The sequence below is a fragment of the Muntiacus reevesi genome, chromosome 6, assembly GCF_963930625.1.
Source record: "Muntiacus reevesi chromosome 6, mMunRee1.1, whole genome shotgun sequence".
In the NCBI taxonomy this organism is placed as follows: domain Eukaryota; kingdom Metazoa; phylum Chordata; class Mammalia; order Artiodactyla; family Cervidae; genus Muntiacus; species Muntiacus reevesi.
This window is the reverse complement of record NC_089254.1, coordinates 58,459,160-58,472,466: the sequence shown is the minus strand read 5'-3', so window position 1 is coordinate 58,472,466 and position 13,307 is coordinate 58,459,160. Positions and strand designations below refer to the sequence as shown.

The 13,307-nt window shown below is 37.6% G+C and overlaps 1 non-coding gene across 1 annotated transcript; it reads right to left on the bottom strand.

Annotated features, from left to right (window-relative positions):
• Positions 1-1,391: 1,391 nt before the first annotated feature.
• Positions 1,392-1,500, bottom strand: LOC136171266 (U6 spliceosomal RNA). Its single transcript, XR_010663813.1, has one exon. It is a non-coding gene; the product is annotated as a U6 spliceosomal RNA (small nuclear RNA).
• Between the last annotated feature and the right edge of the window lie 11,807 nt (positions 1,501-13,307).

Below are 13,307 nucleotides of genomic sequence, written 5' to 3'. Positions count from 1 at the left end.
GAATTATTACAGTGTTAAGGGGATTTGTTTAAAACCTGGGGGATATATCTGCAATAATTAAATAGGATCCAACAAAATATAAACTCTCCAAGGTACATGGATGTCTTTAATCTATATGTTTAAAGAGAAACAATAGTCCTTTTAAAATTTATAAAATCCATACTACCTAAATCACAAGAAAGAAAATGGAAAGCACTTAAAATTGTACCACTAAGAAAATCTTATTAATATTTTAATGTCAATCTTTCCAAATTTTTAAGTGGTGTGTGTATATATATATACACACACATATAAATATATATATGTATATATCCATAGATACATTTAAAATGGAATCTTTCAGTATATAACACAATCTACCTTTTCATTTGACAGTATTTCTATATTACTATATATTCTTCTACATATAACTTCTTTTTAAAGTTTTTTATTGAAATATAGTTGATTTACAATGTGTATTAATTTCTACTGTACAGAAAAGTGCAGTAATACACTGTACTTTGTAAAACACTTTGTACTGCACTCAGTAATACACTTTGCTGAATATATATGTATTCTTTTTCATATTTTTCCATTATAGTTTATCACAGGATATGAAATATAGTTCCCTGTGCTATATAGTAGAATCTTGTTGTTTATCCACTCTGTATGTAATAGTTTGTACTTGCTAATCCCAAACTCCCGATCCTTCCCTCCACCAGCCCTACTCTACTCTCCCCTGGCAACCAGAAGTCTCTTCTCTGTATTTCTGAGTCTGTTCCTGTTTTGTAGACCTGTTCATTAGTGTTATATTTTAGATTCCACCTACAAGTGATATCATGTGGTATTTGTCTTTCTTTTTCTGACTTACTATGATAGTCTTTAGGTCCATCCATATTGCTGCAAATGGCATTATTTCTTTTTTATGGCTGAGTAATACTCCATTGTGTGTATACATCACATTTTCTTTATCCACTTATCTGTTGATGGATGTTTAGGTTTCTTCCATCTCTTGGCTATTGTAAATAGTGCTACTGTGAGCATAGGGGTATGTGTATCTTTTCAAATTATAGATTTGTCTCAATAAATGCCAGGAGAGTGATTGCTGAATTGTATGGCAACTCAATTTGTTTTTGAGGAACCTCCATAATGTTTTCCATAGTGGCTGCACCAATTTACAATCCTACTAACAGTGCAGAAAGGTCCCCTTTTCTCCACACTCCTTCCGGCATTTGTTATTTGTAGACTTTTTAATGATGGCCATTCTGAATCATGTGAAGTGATACCTCACTGTAGTTTTGATATGCATTTCCCTAATAATTAGTGATGATTAACATATTTTCATGCGCCTCTTGGCCATCTGTATGTCTTCTTTGGAGAAATGTTTATTTAAGTCTTGTACCCATTTTTTCAGCATAATGGAATGCTCCATGAATTTATGTGTCATTCTTGAACAGGGACCATGCTAATCTTTTCTGCATCATTCTAATTTTTTAGTATACGTGCTGCTGAAGCAAGCACTACAATAAAATTTCTTCTGTTGTGTGTATGTACCAAATTTAGATTGTTTCCAATTTTTTTGCCCTTATAAATAGCTCTGAAGTATGTATCCTTATGGTTACATTCTTTTTGCAATTACTTCATTGCTTATTTACTTCGTTGTTGTTGTTATTCAGTCACCAATTTGTGTCTGACTCTTTGTGACCCCATGGACTACAACACATCAGACTTCCCCGTCTCTCACCACCTCCAGGAGTTTGCCCAGATTCATGTTCATTGAATTGGTGATGCCATCCAACCATCTCATCCTCTGTCATGGTCTTCTTCTGTTTTCAATCGTTCCTAGCTTAGGGTCTTTTCCAGTGAGTCAGCTGTTCGCATCAGGTCACCAAAGTATTGAAACTTCAGCTTCAGCAAAATCCTTCCAAAGAGTATTCAGGGTTGATTTCCTTTAAGATTGACTGATTTGAGTCCAGGTTTGATGCATGAGGCAGGGTGCTCACAGCTGGTGCACTGGGATGACCCTGAGGGATGGGATGGGGAGGGAGGTGGGAGGGAAGGTCAAAATGGGAAACACATGTACACCCATGACTGATTCATGTGAATATATGGCAAAACCACCACAATATTGTAAAGTAATTAGCCTCCAATTGAAAAAAAAAAGATTGACTCGTTTGATCTCCCTGCTTTCCAAGGCACTCTCAAGAGTCTTCTCCAGCACCACAGTTTGAAAACATCAATTCTTTGGTGCTCTGCCTTCTTTATTGTTCAGGTCTCACATCCGTACATGACTACTAGAAAGACTGTGAAAGTGAAAGTGGCTCGGTCATGTCTGACTCTTCCCGACCCCATGGACTATACAGTCCAAGGAATTCTCCAGGCCAGAATACTGGAGTGGGTAGCCTTTCCCTTCTCCAGGGCATCTTGCCCAACCCAGGGATTGATCCCAGGTCTCCTGCATTGCAGGCATGTTCTTTACCAGCTGAACCACCAGGGAAGCCCAAGAAGGACTATAGCCTTGACTATAGAGACCTCTGTCAGCAAAGCGATGCCTTTGCTTTTTAACACACTGTCTAGGTTTGTCATCTTTCCTGCCAAAAAGCAATCATCTTCTAATTTCATGGCTACAGTTACCAGCCACAGTGATTGTAGAGCCCAAGAAGAGGAAATCTATCACTATTTCCACATTTTCACCTTCTATTTGCCATGAAGTGATGGGACTAGATGTCATGATCTTTGTTTTTTTAATATTGAGTTTTAAGCTGGCTTTTTCACTCTCTTCCTTCATTCTCATCAAGAAGCTCTTTAGTTCCTCTTCACTTTCTGCCATTAGAGTGGTATTTTATTTGGTATAAATTCCTGAAAGAGGAATTGCTAGTCAGCCTTCTTAAGACCACCAAATAGCCTTCCAAAAATTTTCTACCAGTTTATGCTCCTTTCAGAAGTGTATGAGAGTCTATGTTTCCCATACCCTGACAACACTGAGAATAATCAATTTTTAAAATCTCTACTGATTTAACTAGTAACAAATAAAGATAAAACTTTTATATTCACATGTCTTTAAATGCTAATGGAGTTCAAGATTTTTGCACTTTTATTACTATTTGCATTTTTTCAAATAAATTGCATGAAGAGGTAAGTCCTATAATGACAGAGACTTATAGCTTTCTGTTCCTTTATGTCTTCCAAGCATCTACAACAGTGCCTGACAAAGAATAAGCACTCAATAAATATTTGTTGAATGAATGAAAGTGTTCAGCAATTTCTAAGAGTTCTTTATCAAAGGCATTAATATTTAGGATAGGTTTCAAATATTTCTCTCCATTTATCATGTACCTTTCAGCTTTATTTATCATATTCTACTACAAGTTTATAAAATTCAGTGTTTTTCTTCTTGTTTTCTCTCTTTGTGTCAGGATATTACATGTACCAGGACTCTATTTGTGGGTGTATACATTTTTTTCTATTTTTTTTTAAATGTTCTGAATCATATGTACCTTATTTTACTCTATATTGTACATGCTTTAGTTTTTTCAGATAGGGAAATGTCTTCTGCAAAAAAGTATCTTTTTCTCTTTGTCAATATTTTTACATCTTATTTCATTTTCTTAAAATTCTTTAACTTCCAGAAAAATACCTAAAAATGATGGTTACAGTTGGTATCTTTTTCCTGTTTTTTGATTTGAAGAGAAGTCCTCCTTATTTGGTGGCTATTTATTTCAAGGTGGTAATTTCAGGATTCTTAAATTTTTTTTCTGTATTAGAAATTTATTTTTAAAAATCTGCAATAGATTTTGGATTTTGCCACATGTTTCAGACACCAGTATTTTTGATATTTTTATCTAACATTTTCCTTGTTCTGCTAATATGGTTAATTATATTAAAAAATTTCCTAAAATTATATCATTCTTATACTCACAGAATAAACTCACTTGGGCATAGTCTATTTTTTAATGTAATTCTAGTTTTGATTTGCTAACATTTCATATAGTGTTATTATATTTTTAGTTATACATTTAGTTTATAGTTGTCCCTTTTTAAGGCACTTTTTTAGTTCAGTTCAGTCGCTCTGTTGTGTCCATCTCTTTGCCACCCCATGGACTGCAGCACACCAGGCTTCCTTGTCCATCACCGAGTCCCAGAGCTTGCTAAAACTCATGTCCATAGACTCGGTGATGCCATCCAGCCAACTCATCCTTTGTCATCCCCTTCTCCTCCTGCCTTTCAATCTTTCCTTGCATCAGGGTCTTTTCCAATGAGTCAGTTCTTCACATCAGATGGCCAAAGTATTGGAGTTTCAGCCTCAGCATCAGTCCTTCCAATGAATATTCAGGACTGATTTCCTTTAGGATGGACTGGTTTGATCTCCTTGCAGTCCAAGGGACTCTCAAGAGTCTTCTCCAATACCACAGTTCAAAAGCATCAGTTCTTTGGCACTCAGCTTTCTCTATAGTCCAACTCTCACATCCATACACAACTACTGGAAAAATCATAGCTTTGACTAGACAGACCTTTGTTGGCAAAGTAATGTCTCTGCTTTTTCATATGCTGTCTAGGTCAGTCATAACTTTTCTTCCAAGGAGCAAGCGTCTTTTAATTTCATGGCTGCAGTCACCATCTACAGTGATTTTGGAGTCCAAAAAAAAAATAAAGTCTCTCACTGTTTCCATTGTTTCCAGTCTATTTGACATGAAGTGATGGGACCAGATGCCATGATTTTAGTTTTCTAAATGTTGAATTTTAAGCCAACTTTTTCACTCTCCTCTTTCACTTTCATCAAGAGGCTCTTTAGTTCTTCCTTACTTTCTGCCATAAGTGTGGGTGTCATCTGCATATCTGAGGTTATTGATCTTTCTCCTGGCAATCTTGATTCCAGCTTGTGCCTCATTCTGCCTGGCATTTCTCATGATGTATTCTACATATAAGTTAAATGGGTGACAATATACAGCCTTGGCATACTCCTTTCCCGATTTGGAATCAGTCTGTTGTTCCATGTCCAGTTCTAGCTGTTGCTTCTTGACCTGCATACAGATTTCTCAGGCAGCAGGTCAGGTGGTCTGGTATTCCCATCTCTTTCAGAATTTTCCAGAGTTTGTTGCGTTCCACACAGTCAAAGGCTTTAGCGTAGTCAATAAAGCAGAAGTAGGTGTTTTTCTGGAAGTCTTCCACTTTTTTGATGATCCAATGGATGTTGGCAATTTGATCTGATTACTCTGCCTTTTCTAAATCCAGCTTGAACATCTGGAATTTCATGGTTCACATACTGTTGAAGCCTGGCTTGGAGAATTTTGAGCATTACTTTGCTAGCGTGTGACATGAGTGCAGTTGTGCAGTAGTTTGAACATTCTCTGGCATCGCCTTTCTTTGGGATTGGAAAAAAAACTGACCTTTTCCAGTCCTGTGGCCACTGCTGAATTTTCGAAATTTGCTAGCATGTTGAGTGCAGCACATTTACAGTATCATCTTTTAGGATTTGAAATAGTTCAACTGGAATTCCATCACCTCCACTAGCTTTGTTCATAGTGATGCTTCCTAAGGACCACTTGACTTTGCATGCCAGGATGTCTGGCTCTAGGTGAGTGATCACACCATTGTGATTATCTGGGTCATGAAGAATTTTTTTGTATAGTTATTCTGTGTATTCTTGCCACCTCTACTTAATATCTTCTGCTTCTGTTAGGTCCATGCCATTTCTGTCCTTTATTGTGCGCATCTTTGCATTAAATGTTCCCTTGGTATCTCTAACTTTCTTGAAGAGATCTCTAGTCTTTCCCATTCTATTGTTTTCTCTATTTCTTTGCATTGATCATTGAGGAAGTCTTTCTTATCTCTCCTTTCTGTTCTTTAGAACTCTGCATTCAAATGGGTATATTTTTCCTTTTCTCCTATGCCTTTTGTTTCTCTTCTTTTCTCGGCTATATTTAAGGCCTCCTCAGACAATCATTTTGCCTTTTTGCATTTCTTTTTTTGGGGGATGGTCTTGATTACTGCCTCCTGTACAATGTTATGAACCTCCGTTCATAGTTCTTTAGGCACTCTGTCTATCACATCTAACCCCTTGAATCTATTTGTCACTTCCACTGTATAATCAAAAGGGATTTGATTTAGGTCATATTTGAATGGCCTAGTGGTTTTCCCTACTTTCTTCAATTTAAGTCTGAATTTGGCAATAAGGAGTTCATGATATGAGCCACAGTCAGCTCCCAGTCTTTTCTTTTCTTTTTTTTTTTTTTTTTTTGCTGACTGTATAGAGCTTCTCTATCTTTGGCTGCAAAGAATATAGTCAATCTGATTTCGGTGTTGACCATCTGGTGATGTCCATGTGTAGAGTCTTCTCTTGTGTTGTTGGATGAGGGTGTTTGCTATGACCAGTGTGTTCTCTTGGAAAAACTCTGTTAGCCTTTGCCCTGCTTCATTTTGTCCTCCAATGCCAAATTTGCCTGTTACTCCAGGTATCTCTTAACTTCCTACTTTTGCATTCCAGTCCCCTATAATGAAAAGGGCATCTTTTTTGGGTGTCAGTTCTAGAAGGTCTTGTAGATCTTCATAGAACCATTCAACTTCAGCTTCTTTAGCATTACTCATTGAGGTAGTGACTTGGATTACTGTGATATAGAATGGTGTGCCTTGGAAACAAACAGAGATTATTCTGTCGTTTTTGAGACTGCATCCAAGTACTGTATTTTGGACTCTTTTGTTGACTATGATGGCTACTCCATTTCTGCTAAGGGATTCTTGCCCACAGTAGTATATATAATGGCCATCTGAGTTAAATTCACCAATTCCAGTTCATTTTAGTTCACTGATTCCTAAAATGTTGATGTGATCACAAGATGGCGGAGTAGAAGGATGTGCACTCATCTTCTCCTGAGAGAACCTCAAAATTACAACTCACTGCTGAACAACTGTCAACAGGAGAATGTTGGAGTGTTTGGGTGTCTCCCCCACGGAGGTACTGGCATCAGGGTTATATTAGTTTTCTAAAATAAATTGTATAGCTTTTATTTTCTTCCCTTTTAATAGATTTCATAGCAGGGGAACTATGTATTCCTCAAAGAGGTACACCTATGAAAGAATTTGTTAATACATTTGTCTGGATCCAGTACTTTAACAGTAGGTTTTCCATGCTTTTTGTTCTGTGTAGACTCTCAAGATTCTTTTATACAAACTGGATCATTTGTATTTTCATTTTTAAAATTTCATTTAATCAAGATTTTAAAATTTATAAATATAGAGATGTACATTATATTTTCTTAAAAGTTTTCAAAATCTTTTTAATCTTGCCTAAATCCACTTCTCATTATTGATATTTTATGTTGGGTATTTTTATTTGGGGGATTATTTTTTCTCTCTTTTTCCATTTTTATTATGCTGTGTGGAGCTTGCCAATGTAATTAGCCCTGTTGAAAGAATGGATTTTGGATTTACCATCATTTCTCCACTTTTCTAATTAATTAATTTTGCTTTAAACTTAATGCATCCTTCCTGCTTCCCCTATATTTCTCTCTCTTTCTGGATCAAGTTAAATATTTATTCCTTATGTAAGAATAAGCATAATGTTTGTTTGAATGCTTGTAACAGCTTTGAATGGGTTCAATAATTTCTATTTTGCCAAGATCCTTGGCTATTTGACCACATTAACAGTATTAATCTTTAAAAAATTTTTTCATATTAAAAATTTAATAGCTTTATTGAGGTATGATTGATTTTTGAAACTGTGTACATTTAATGTGTACAATTTGATGAGTTTGAACATACATACATAGCATACAACTATGAAGCCTTCACTACATCAAGGCAAGAAACTTATCTATCACCTCCAAAAGTTTCTTTGTGCTCTTTCATTTTGTTTTGTGGTAATAACACTTAACATGAGATTTACTCTCCTAACAAGTTTTTAAGTGCATTGTTACAAGGTGTGCACAGTATTACAGTGTTGCTAGTCTTCCTGTGAAAAGTTACCATCATTGATTTCTGTGCTGCTTGGAGCAGCTTTGGGCAGCTGAACTTTGGGCAGTTTGACTGCAGGAGGAAACAGCCTCTGGTGAAAGTTAGCAAATGTGTAGGTGGATGGAATATTACTCAGCCGTTAAAAAGAATTCATTTGAATCAGTTCTAATGAGATGGATGAAACTGGAGCCCATCATACAGAGTGAAGTAAGCCAGAAAGATAAAGAACATTACAGCATACTAACACATATATATGGAATTTAGAAAGATGGTAACGATAACCCTATATACAAAACAGAAAAAGAGACACAGATGTACAGAACAGACTTTTGGACTCTGTGGGAGAAGGTGAGGGTGGGATGTTTCGAGAGAACAGCATGTATATTATCTATGGTGAAACAGATCACCAGCCCAGGTGGGATGCATGAGACAAGTGCTCTGGCCTGGTGCACTGGGAAGATCCAGAGGGATTGGGTGGAGAGGGAGGTGGGAGGGGGGATCGGGATGGGAAATACATGTAACTCCATGGCTGATTCATGTCAATGTATGACAAAACCCACTGCAATGTTGTGAAGTAATTAGCCTCCAACTAATAAAAATAAATGAAAAAAATATATGTATATATCTTCAAAAAAAAAAATGTGTAGGTGGGCTCTAAGCTGGTTCCTAACCCATGATTGCCTATCTGCTCCTTGAACTTGCCTCGTAACCCAGTAAGATAAACTCCTCAATGTCTGGTACTTAGCCATGGTCTCAGCTTGTGGCAGAACCTACTCTGCCACTTCTTCAGAAATCAGACATGGGACTGTTCTGACTGTTGCCCTTCTTTGGATTTTTACCATTTTCAGGTGGATTTGCCCACGATATTAGGAGAAAAGCAAATCCAGAGAGTGTTTTTTTGTGAAAGCACAGAACGAAGATGTCTAGCCCCTGTCTAAAGGCTTGAGAAAGCTTTCTGATGGAGAAAATGGTGCCTGCTGGACAGATAGAGAAGGAACAGGTAAGTTTCAGAATGGGGAGAGGGGACAAGAAACTCCTTCAATTGTCTGGTCAAATACAGACTACAGTTTTTGATAGCAAGAACTGTGGCCTTAAACTCTCTTTGTATGCTACTAAAGTATAATCGTTAAAAAGTTAAAAACATGACTACTATGAAAACATGAAAGGAATATGTGTCAGACGTTTTATGTGACTCACTAATTAATTGAAGAACCTATTCGATATTAAGGTTGTTTTAATGGAGAATTTGAAGAACAGAGATATCTATCTATAAGCAATCAAGAATGCTTAAAATTGCTAATAGATGCAAAACTTTATCTATTAATATCTGAAAGGGCAATAAAATGTAATGTGTGTAGTTATCTTTTCTATATCCACAGGGTGAAATGCATATGCTTTGTTGTGGACAAGAATTGTTTGCATTATTATCAAGTTTTCTACACGTTACTGCTACCACGATGGTTGGAAAATAGCCTCATCAATAGAAAGACCGTCAAAAGTGCACACCCTGTAGCGCATGCCAGACAATGCCCAGCAAGCCACTGAGAGGACACTCAGTGGTCTCTTTTGCCCATTTTCAAGTTTCAGACAGTTTCTGCTGATAATCCCTTTTTAAATTGTGAAAAATAATAATTCTTGTTTCCAGCAAATTCATTATTGAGTGGATAAAATATACGTGAGCCCTCTGCATCTCTGCCTCCCTGCCTGGATTCAGATCTTGTCTATATTCTAACAATCTCTATTGTGTGTCCTGGGAAGGTCATTCGGGTTTACTCTTGCTATCAAGGGTAACACATTCAGCAAATTCTTCAGCTCTTGTCATCTCCCCAGCAGCCTTTTGTAGTCCTTTTAACAGTCTGCTGGGCTGAGCAGGAAGAGACAGGTTGCTCTGGGCAGTGTTCAACAGCACAGCTCTTTGTCTCTCGTTGTCAGCCAGCTCTGTCACTACATTGTTCTTCAGGCGGCATGCCTTTGATGGACTATCTACCCCTCATGTCTCAACACTCAGGGCAGCATTTGGAGAAACAGCAGCCCTACACTGTTCCCTCTGGCGTAGAATAATCCCGTTAGGATACCATGTGCTATCAACTCAATTCCATAGATTTGTTGAGAGTACTGTGAGGGAGTCCCAAAAATGTAAAGGCATGCTCCTTGTTCTCAAGGAGTTATCCACCTGCTAGAGAAACAAGCCATACAAGACAAGATGACAAGAAAAATGACAAAGGCTAGAAAAAGAGCATAGGAGGAAGATAGGACCCAAATCTCTACTCCCCTATTTGTACGATCTTGGACACGTATTTTTTTTTAACATTATTGCTGAGGTATAATTTGTTTACCATAAAATCTACTCATTGTAAGTATGCATTTCAATAAAATTATTTTTAGTAATTTTACAGAGCTGTGCAAATATCACTTCAATCCAATTTTAGAACATTTCCATCATTCCAAAAAGTTCCCTTATGACCAGTTAAACCTTATCCTCATCCCAGTTCTAGACAACTGTTGACCTCCTTTCCATTTCCATAGATTTGTCTTTTCTAGAAATTTCATGTAAATGGAATCATACAATATATACTCACTTGTGTATGCCTGCTTTTCCTTAGCAAAACATTTTTGAACTTCAACCATGTTGTCACATGTATTAGCATACATTCATTCCTTTTGATTGCTGAGTTATATTTCATTTTATAGATATACCACATTTCATTTATCCATTCACAGCAGATGGATATTTGGACTACCTCAATTTTAGCCTATTATGAATAATGCTTCTATGATCATTCAGTTGTTAATCTTTGTATAAATGTATGTTTTCATTTCTCTTGGGTGATAGGTAAGAGTGGATTTGTTGGATTGTTTGCTAAGTATCTGTTTAACTTTTCAAGAAACTATCATGTTCTTTTCCAAAGTGGTCCTACCATTTTACATTCCCATCAGCAATGCATGAAGTTCTAGTTTCTCCACATCCTCATCAATACTTGTTATTATCTGTTCTTTCAACTATAGCCATCCTAGTGGGTGGTATATAACAATGAATGATATCTCATTGTGGTTTGATTTGCATTTTCCTAATAGTTATTGAGGTTATACATATTTTAATGTGATGGTTAGCCATTCATCTACCTTCTTGGGAAAAATGTCTATTCATATCTGACCTATTGTGTTGCTTATCTTATTACTGAGCTGTAAGTGTTGTTTATACATTCTGGATACATATATATGATATATGATGTACAAGTATTTTCTCCCAGTCTGTGGCTTGCCTTTTCATTTTCTTAATGGACAAATTATTTGAGCTACTGGAGTCTAACTTCAGTTTTTGCATAGACATTGTGGGAAAATTAACAATACCTATTTTCAGAACTGTTGAAAGAGTTAAAAGAGGCAATAAATGCAAAACATACTTAGCATGGAGTCTGGAAATATTAGGAGGCTCCTGAATGCTTAATGAATAGTCTGAATATAAGAAAACATGTGAGGAAATGCCAAATTGCTGCTATACAATGAGTGTTTCACGTGTTCAGGGAGGAAAGAAATCAAGCAAGAGCTACAGATTCCATAGCACATAGTGGGAGTAATACCTTGAGACAAGCATTGAAGGATGAAGATTACTGGACATAGGAAGGTAGTCCAGAATGGGGGAATAGCCAGCAGGGGCACAGAGGCCAAAGGAAGCAAACTATATGAGGATGGCAGAAAGGAGACCAATTTACTACAGACTGTGTTCTTCATACAGAGCCAAATATTGTGAAAGCCTGATGTGTTTATATTAGTAAGTAAAACAGGCATTTTGTCCAGTTCTTTAACACTCAAGTTTTTTTTAAAGTGATATTTCTGTTTGGAAATGGGAAAAATCAAAGAAATAGCAAAAATATTCTAGGCAATGTAAAGATATGTCATCAATACTGGGGAAAAAAAAAAAAAAAACAAACCTGCAAATGTATTAGTTGATGTGGAAACGCTGTGGTACCTGTAAAGGCCGGTCAGAGGATAGGGCCCAGGCCAACTGCCCCAGCCATACACTTGCTAAGGTCATGAGTCATCATGCAGTCTTGTAACCTGAGCCAATTTAAAACTGAGACCATGTTGTCAAGGACTCAGCAGCAGCCAAAGACAGATTTAACAACCAGACTCCTAAATCAGGAAACCCAGGCTGTTATGAAAAGAGGGTAAACCCCAAAAGTCAGGATGTGTTAACAGCTGATGTCTGTTTGAGCTTACTACATACCTGGGATAGGGTCAAGTTTTTACATGAGGGATCTCATTTCATCTTTGCTCTTTCACGTGAAAAAGGTCCTGTTATCATCCCCATTTTACAAATGAGGAAACCAACTCTCATTGAGTTTAAGATACATGGTAGAGCTGAGGGTTGAACTTAAACCATTTGACCCAAGCCCTTACCCTTAAGCACAGTCTCTCCTGACCATGTCCCAGGCTGGGCTCACATCAATGGCAAGAATCACTGCCTGTTTCTCTTGGTATCCTCATCAGTCAGCATGAGGCCTGGCACAAAGGTAGGTACCTAAGAGCTATATACAGGATAGAGACTGGCAGGGAGCAAAGCCAAAGCAACACCTGACATCGCAGTAGAAAGGAAGCTGAGCACTGCATACCCTAGGCACAGGTAAACAGCATAATCAGCTGTGAGGTGGAATACAGGAACATCTGGGTAGTAGGAGTTAAGAGTTCCAACGTGTACATCATCTACCTCTTAAACATCCATCTGAGCAGTTCCAGGTTTTGCCCTATATAGTAGTAACTCCACTTCACCCCACTTTATTTCATAGGACATTGTGGAACCAGTCCCGTAATTGTCCCACTGGGGCTTATACATGACCCAGGGAGTTCAATAAAGGAACATCACACTTGCAGCTGCCTGGGAGAAGTTGGAAACTGCTTCTCCAATCTGCATTATCCTGCACAGCATGGTGGTTCAGGGTCAGCCACACCCCCCTTTTGCACCTATCTGATGGCCAAGGAGTTTAACCTCTCTGGGCTCAATTTCATCTTCTCTAAAATGTAAATAATAAAAATTTCTACCCAAAAGTAAGCCAGAGAGTATACAGGAAAGTTTAAAACATTGCCTTTAAAATCATGAGCACAGGGCATGGCATTTAGGAAGACTCAAAAACTGTTAGTATTATCATTCTACATTCTCAGATGCTAGCTCCAAAACCCCTGTTAAGTGGGGAGCATCCATTCCCCAAACACATTGCATCCTTCCTGTGCAATCCCAGGGTGTGTAACCAGGACACCATTGGGGCTGACTTGCCCATCTTATCCTCTGTAGAGGAATGGATGGACTCTCTGAAGATAAAGCAACACTAATGCCCTCCCTGGGGGTCCCAGGCGGCACAGTGGTAAAGAATCCGCCTGCA